The 8,519-nt window shown below is 47.4% G+C and overlaps 1 pseudogene; it reads left to right on the top strand.

Moving 5' to 3' along the window:
- The first annotated feature begins 540 nt into the window (after positions 1 to 540).
- LOC124719286 lies at positions 541 to 658 on the top strand (annotated as a pseudogene).
- Positions 659 to 8,519: the final 7,861 nt, after the last annotated feature.

The raw sequence follows: 8,519 nt of genomic DNA, 5'->3' as shown, positions 1-8,519 counted from the left end.
TTTCCGACTTTCAGGGACTTGTGCCTTTTCGTTTCTTGCCTCCAGGCGAAACAGTGAACCGTGTAGACTATACTATCAAGGCGTTTTCCAATGTTTACGCGAAAAATTCCATAACAAGGTATAATAATGTGTGTGTCGAAACAACTCATAGCCGGCCGCGGTGGCCGTGCGGTTCTAGGCGCTCCAGTCCGGAGCCGCGTTGCTGCTACGGTCGCAGGTTCGAATGCTGCCTCGGGCATGGATGTGTGTGATGTCCTTAGGTTAGTTAGGTTTAAGTAGTTCTAAGTTCTAGGGCACTGATGACCACAGCAGTTGAGTCCCATAGTGCTCAGAGCCATTTTTGAAACAACTCGTGTCTTTTCACCACAACAATGCACCCGCACTCTCAACTCTGTCACATCAACAGTTTTGTGCCAAAAATGAGATGATGGTCTTCCAACAGCCTCCTTGGTAGCCAAACGTGGTTCCTTGCTATTTCATTTTCGAAGTTAAAATCAGTACTGAAAGGACACCTTTTGGAAAGTACTTATGGTACCAAAGGCCAACGGCCTTGCCGCAGTGGTAACACCGGTTCCCGTCAGATAACCGCAGTTAAGCGCTGTCGGGCTGGGCTAGCACTTGGATGGGTGACGATCCGGTCTACCGAGCGCTGTTGTCAAGCGGGGTGCACTCAGCCCTTGTGAGGCAAACTGAGGAGCTACTTGACTGAGAAGTAGCGGTTCCGGTCTCGGAAACTGACGTACGGCCGGGAGAGCGGTGTGCTGACCACATGCCCCTCCATATCCGCATCCAGTGACGCCTGTGGGCTGAGGATGACACGGCGGCCGGTCGGTGCTTTTGGGCCTTACTGGCCTGTTCAGGAGTAGTTTTTTATGATACCAAAGCAGATTCGTCACTGCCCTTAAAGGTAATCTCTAATGAAGTTGTTATTTTATTTTTTCGTTTTAACATTGGAGGAGAGTACTCTGAATGGGCTGGGACCAATAATGTGTAAAATTAATAATAAAGTTAAAAAAAATTCCTTTATTTTCTGAACAAGCATACCTGTGTGCCACAAAACGTCTCAACATCGTTTCATCGAGTGGCTGGCAGACGGTGGTCAAGACATCGGCGTAGGGCCACTATCGTGATCCTCACATCAGTCGTTTGGTTCTGACCTTGTGACATGGACAGTTAGCCATCTAGAAGATACAGTAGTTAATGGGGAGATAATCAAGTGTAGTTCGATGCAAGCTGTTGGCAATAATGTTCACGTAGCACACAGCTATCACGGTGTTTTCAGTTACTACCGCGGGTCGCGTGGAAGCCGACCTGGATGCACGGGAAAGATAACAGTGCCCCAACAGCTGAGGCGCAGTGGATATTTCGAGCAGTTGTTAGCCTTTATGACAGCGTATCCGTAGCAGACCATCGAACTTGTGACGTGATTCATCTGACCAGTTGAGACGTTTCCATTGATCCACAGTGCAATGTTGGCGATCCTGTGCCCACTACAAACGTAAGTCACGATGTTGTTGGGTCAACCTGTGGACACGTAGAGGTGGTCTGCTGCAGAACCTCATGTCCAATATTGTCCGCCCAGTGCTGTCCTCGGAAACCCTTTGTAGCGCCGCAAGTTGTTCCGAGCGAACGTTTGTTATAGGACAGCTTGCTGTATGTAACTTAGGGGGCTGACATCTAGCAGCCTACCCGGGAGACACACGTGCATCTGTCACTGCCTGTGGTGGGGAAGCTATTCAATGTCTCTTACCTAACGCGTAGAATCACCACCTATAAAATCCTAAATAAAGGACAGTAGTTTTGTGCAATCGCTTTCAAAATTTGTATACTGCACTTTGTTATTAATAGAAAGGTGGTGTGAAAATCTCAGCTTTCTAGCGGGCATAATTTCGGAGATAGAAAAATGGACTTCAAAGTTAGAAAAACTACACTTAAGAAAGGAAATTCACCTGGTAACATTTATGACTTTTTTTGGTAGCCAATTGGAATACTCACCTGAAGTATCAGGGTAAGGTATTATTTAAATGAAATTTAATCTAAAAGGATTCAAATTTTCGTAGTATGAAATCTAGAATAACTTCAAAAAGAACTAATGAAATCAGTATTTATTTTATTATGTGTTATGTGAGCCTGTTAGTAAATGAAGGTTTGTTTGTGGGACGTTTATCAAATTTCAATATTATATCTTATACCATCGTAAGTAACTTGCAATGGTTACACAAGCATGTCGTGGGAAAATGATCCTACGGGATTTACCCAGTTTGCTGATGACATATGTCCAGGTGTGATTCTTATTGTAACGGAGCAGCGAGAAAGTCAACTGGAGTAAAATCTGTATATAAAGAATACTTCCAGAATTATTGTCTTTTCGTTTTCGTTTATTAAACATTACTATAATACACTCCTGGAAATGGAAAAAAGAACACATTGACACCGGTGTGTCAGACCCACCATACTTGCTCCGGACACTACGAGAGGGCTGTACAAGCAATGATCACACGCACGGCACAGCGGACACACCAGGAACCGCGGTGTTGGCCGTCGAATGGCGCTAGCTGCGCAGCATTTGTGCACCGCCGCCGTCAGTGTCAGCCAGTTTGCCGTGGCATACGGAGCTCCATCGCAGTCTTTAACACTGGTAGCATGCCGCGACAGCATGGACGTGAACCGTATGTGCAGTTGACGGACTTTGAGCGAGGGCGTATAGTGGGCATGCGGGAGGCCGGGTGGACGTACCGCCGAATTGCTCAACACGTGGGGCGTGAGGTCTCCACAGTACATCGATGTTGTCGCCAGTGATCGGCGGAAGGTGCACGTGCCCGTCGACCTGGGACCGGACCGCAGCGACGCACGGATGCACGCCAAGACTGTAGGATCCTACGCAGTGCCGTAGGGGACCGCACCGCCACTTCCCAGCAAATTAGGGACACTGTTGCTCCTGGGGTATCGGCGAGGACCATTCGCAACCGTCTCCATGAAGCTGGGCTACGGTCCCGCACATCGTTAGGCCGTCTTCCGCTCACGCCCCAACATCGTGCAGCCCGCCTCCAGTGGTGTCGCGACAGGCGTGAATGGAGGGACGAATGGAGACGTGTCGTCTTCAGCGATGAGAGTCGCTTCTGCCTTGGTGCCAATGATGGTCGTATGCGTGTTTGGCGCCGTGCAGGTGAGCGCCACAATCAGGACTGCATACGACCGAGGCACACAGGGCCAACACCCGGCATCATGGTGTGGGGAGCGATCTCCTACACTGGCCGTACACCACTGGTGATCGTCGAGGGGACACTGAATAGTGCACGGTACATCCAAACCGTCATCGAACCCATCGTTCTACCATTCCTAGACCGGCAGGGGAGCTTGCTGTTCCAACAGGACAATGCACGTCCGCATGTATCCCGTGCCACCCAACGTGCTCTAGAAGGTGTAAGTCAACTACCCTGGCCAGCAAGATCTCCGGATCTGTCCCCCATTGAGCATGTTTGGGACTGGATGAAGCGTCGTCTCACGCGGTCTGCACGTCCAGCACGAACGCTGGTCCAACTGAGGCGCCAGGTGGAAATGGCATGGCAAGCCGTTCCACAGGACTACATCCAGCATCTCTACGATCGTCTCCATGGGAGAATAGCAGCCTGCATTGCTGCGAAAGGTGGATATACACTGTACTAGTGCCGACATTGTGCATGCTCTGTTGCCTGTGTCTATGTGCCTGTAGTTCTGTCAGTGTGATCATGTGATGTATCTGACCGCAAGAATGTGTCAATAAAGTTTCCCCTTCCTGGGACAATGAATTCACGGTGTTCTTATTTCAATTTCCAGGAGTGTATTTGTATGGCAGATTGACGCAAATGCGCCTGTGTATAAGGATAGGTGCAGACCAGTTTTGACGCGAGTATGATCACGAGCGAGTATTCTGATTGGCGGTTAGTATGCTAGCCAATCAGAACTTAGACGGTTCTCGCTCGTTACCTGATAGTTTTACTGGGAGTTAGGCTGGAAGAGGGAAGTCGCTCGCTAGCTTTGAACGCGAGTTGTGATGTTACTAGCACCAGTCAAAACAATGTGTAAGATGAAGAATTTCTTAGTGTTTGAGTTATTGGTGAGCTAAGTCGAAAGGACTGCTCGGCAAAATTTCAGAGCTTTTGACTAAATCTGTTGGACAGATGTTCGCGTGTGAAATATTGGCCTTCATAGAATCTGCATGGCATCTTTCAGTATTCAACTACTGAGAATTTTTGGTGAGCAGTCTCTTCTTTAGAAATCCACAGGAAGGACAGAATGTAGTAACTCATATTCCTGGTGAAATTAATGACTGTGAAAACGTTGTTTAATTTGGGTCGGGTTTGGACAGATTTCTGGATGCTGGGTGTGCAAAACTTCGGTGCCTGAATCGTGAACTGGAAGGAAATAGCCAATAGTTTAAATGTGGACTGAATAGCACCTTCTCTTTGGTTATCAAGGACAAAATAAACATTATTGTGTGGAAATTTTGGACATTATTTTCCAGAAGCCAATCCATTTTCTTACTGCCCGATGAAATTTCGTGACAGTTCTACAGAACTTTCTTCCATAACTAGAGTTGTGCGCCCTCTGTACTTGTAAATATTAGGTGGTGTTTTTTAACAACGCTGCTTTTACATCATCTTGTAAATATCTTTGCTGCCGAGTCAAGGGACACTGAGCAGACGCCGTTCTGTGGTAGGTGAACTTTAATTTTCATATTAATTAACAAACATCTTGCTCACAGTCCAGATCTCATCCTAAATGACCAGACACAACTCAACACTTCCCCTCTCCTAAACTTCATATAATCATCTTTGTTGTTCATTACTTCCCACACTCTCTCTTCCTACATATTCCCATTTTCCTGTAGTCATTAAGTCGTTTTATTTGTTGCAGTTGTCTTTGTATTCCACATATGCTGTAGTTTCAATAGTTAAGGGTTTGCTTTTAACTTGTACTTGTATTACTATCCATGTTTCACTCCCCTTGTAGTTTTCTCATCAAATACTGTTCATATTTTACTTTGCTCATTTATTTAATGTAAACTGGTATACAGCCACTGCTTTGATTATAATGGTAATGTTAAAATGCTGTACCACCACACTCTCAAACTGTAGGTTCCCTCAAACACCTCAATTTTCCTGCATTTATTAATTTCTGTTTATCGTATTGATATAGCTTAAGTTCCTTGTGTATTGTGTATTTACATTGACAACTGTCTCTTCTTTTTTAATTGGTTGTGTATCACTCTCCATGTTTCATACCTCTTGATGCAGCCTTGCCTAGTACTAATTTTATCTTATTTCAATAGTTTTGTTTATCAATAGAAACTGTTATGTAGGCATGCTATTCTTATTTTGTGCTAAGGGTTTTCCTGTCAACTCCATTGTTATTTATGTACTGTTCAGTTTTTACTATTTCATTGCAAAGATGTTACTCACTGTATGTTTCTACTTCACTCTAGATGTGTTACTTCTCTTCCAATGTGGTCTGCTAACATTTAACTTCTTTGGTGATAATACTCAGTAAATGCCTGAAGATGGCCTTGTAAGCCGAAAACCGGTTATCAATAAAAATAATATTGTAGAACAAAAGCTAACTGGTGCTTTTCATTTATTATTTAATTTTCAGCCTGCACACTGACAACGACGAATAGACACGAGAAATTAAAAACCAACCCGCCACAACTTGTACACTTTACCAGCATTGTACTCATTCCTAAGATCTCCACCTATGTTCATTTCGAGAGCTGGTTTGCCTCCGATCTCCATACTCTGCAATGAGGCACTGACCTCCAACTCCACGTCTGTTATTCATTGCTTCACCCTCCATTAACTGCTTTCCATAAATGCTGACGACAGTAGGACGCAGACAGACGACCAGCTTCATCACGTTCGAGGTGCTCGTTCCCAGGCGACGAACCACAACTGTCTCTCATTTGCCAGCCTGTTTGCGTGAGTGGATTTTCCAGGTTTCAGCCCGTATTGCCACCAGAATGACGCCCCATTCTCTACTCTGCATCATGTGCCCAGCGCCTCCAGACAGAAATCTAACTCATGCTCGGTAGTGGTCATAATGATTTGAAACGTTAGTGTTATGTACACTACTGGTCGTTAAAATTGCTACACCACGAAGATGACGTGCTACAGACGCGAAATTTAACCGATAGGAAGAAGATGCTGCGATATGCAAATGATTACCTTTTCAGAGAATTCACACAAGGCTGGCGCCGGTGGCGACACCTGCACCGATTTCTCATACACAAACAGCAATTGACGGGCGTTGCCTGGTGAAACGTTGTTGTGACGCCTCGTGTAAGGAGGAGAAATGCGTACCATCACGTTTCCGACTTTGATACAGGTCGGATTGTAGCCCATCGCGATTGCGGTTAATCGTGTCGCGACATTGCTGCTCGCAATGGTCTACAACCAATTACTGTTACCAGAATATGGAACTGGTGGGTTCACGATGGTAATACGGAACGCCATGCTAGATCCCAACGGCCGCGTATGACTAGCAGTCGAGATGACAGGCATCTTATCCGCACGGCTGTAAAGGATCGTGCAGCCACGTCTCGATCCCTGAGTAACCAGATGGGGACGTATGCACGACAACAACCATCTGCACGAACAGTTCGACGACGTTTGCAGCAGCATGGACTATCAGCTCGGAGACCATGGCTGCGGTTACCGTTGACGCTGCATCACAGACAGCAACCCCTGCGATGGTGTACTCGACGACGAACCTGCATGCACGAATGGCAAAACGTCATTTCTCGGATGAATCCAGGTTCTGTTTTCAGCATCGTGATAGTCGCATCCGCGTTTGGCGACATCGCGGTGAACGCACATGGGAAGCGTGTATTCGTCATACTCATACTGGCGTTTTAGCCGACGGGATGGTATCGGGTGCCATTGGTTACACGTCTCGGTCACCTCTTGTTCGCATTAACGGCACTTCGAACAGTGGACGTTACATTTGAGATGTGTTACGACCCGTTGCTCTACCCTTAATTTGATCCCTGCGAAACCCTACATTTCAGCAGGATAATGCACGACCGCATGTTGCATGTCCTGTACGGGCCTTTCTGGATACAGAAAATGTTCGACTGCTGCCCTGGCCAGCACATTCTCCAGATCTCTCACCAATTGAAAACGTCTGGCTTTTGAGCAAGTGACTCGTCACAGTACGCCAGTCACTACTCTTGATGAACTGTGGTATCGTGTTGAAGGTGCATTGGCAGCTGTACCTGTATACGCCATCCAAACTCTGTTTGACTCAATGCCCAGGCGTGTCAAGGCCGTTATTACGGCCAGAGGTGGTTGTTCTGGGTACTAATTTCTCAGGATCTATGCACCCAAATTTCGTGAAAATGCAATCACATGTCAGTTCCAGTATAATATATTTGTCCAATGAATACCCGTTTATCATCTGCATTTCCTCTTGGTGTAGCAATTTTAATGGCCAGTAGTATAGATCCAGATATGCTTGCTGCCATGTTAGAGTCACCTCGGGACGGACGAAGGCGTCGAGTTGGGTGCGGACACGGCACTTGCCGTCTCCTGGAATCGCTTTGTCTGCCAACACTGACAACAGCGCCGGGAGTTGAGACTGGGGAACGGAGCGCGGACACCGTGATGTGAGTTAATCTCCGCCCCGCGATAACAACAGGACCGCCGACGCCGCCCCCACGACTTCCTTCCCAGGAGCAGCGGCTGTATTGTTGCGCCGAGAGGCCACGGAGAAAGCAGACATTAGCCGGCGCCGCCACCGGCGGCTATCGCCAGGAAGGAAGGCGGAAGGATGGACGCCGCGATGCGACTTGGCGCGACTTGGGCGCCCTCCCACGAGATAAGGGAGCCGGCGGCCTCGTCTCGGAACGTCGCGGACGCCTGCTGGCTGCTGCCTGCGAGCACCGACTGCGTCATCCCTGCTACTGTACGGCGTCTGTGTCAGGTACTGCAGCCACCGCCCTGTCGTGGCACTAGGGCGGATCCACAACGTAAGACACTGTGCTGGCTGTAACCTCTGGCGTGCCACAGGGCACTGTTTTGGGACCATTGCTTTTCACAATATATACACTACTGCGCCAGTAAAATTGCTACACCAAGAGGAAATGCAGATGATAAAGGGGTATTCATTGGACAAATGTATTATACTAGAACTGACATGTGATTACATTTTCACGCAGTTTGGGTGCATAGATCCTCAGTAATCAGTACCCAGAACAACAATCTCCGGCCGTAATAGCGCCTGGGCATTGAGTCAAACAGAGCTTGGATGGCGTGTACAGGTACAGCTGCCAATGCAGCTTCAACACGATACCACAGTTCATCAAGAGTAGTGACTGGCGCATTGTGACGAGCCAGTTGCTCGCCCACCATTGACCAGACGTTTTCAATTCGTGAGAGATCTGGAGAATGTGCTGGCCACGGCAGCAGTCGAACATTCTCTGCATCCAGAAAGGCACGTACAGAACCTTCAACATGCGGTCGTCCATTATCCTGTTGAAATGTAGG

The sequence above is a fragment of the Schistocerca piceifrons genome, chromosome 10 (genome assembly GCF_021461385.2).
Source record: "Schistocerca piceifrons isolate TAMUIC-IGC-003096 chromosome 10, iqSchPice1.1, whole genome shotgun sequence".
Classification (NCBI taxonomy): domain Eukaryota; kingdom Metazoa; phylum Arthropoda; class Insecta; order Orthoptera; family Acrididae; genus Schistocerca; species Schistocerca piceifrons.
Note: the sequence above shows the minus strand (reverse complement) of the source record. Positions and strands in the feature narration are given on the sequence as shown.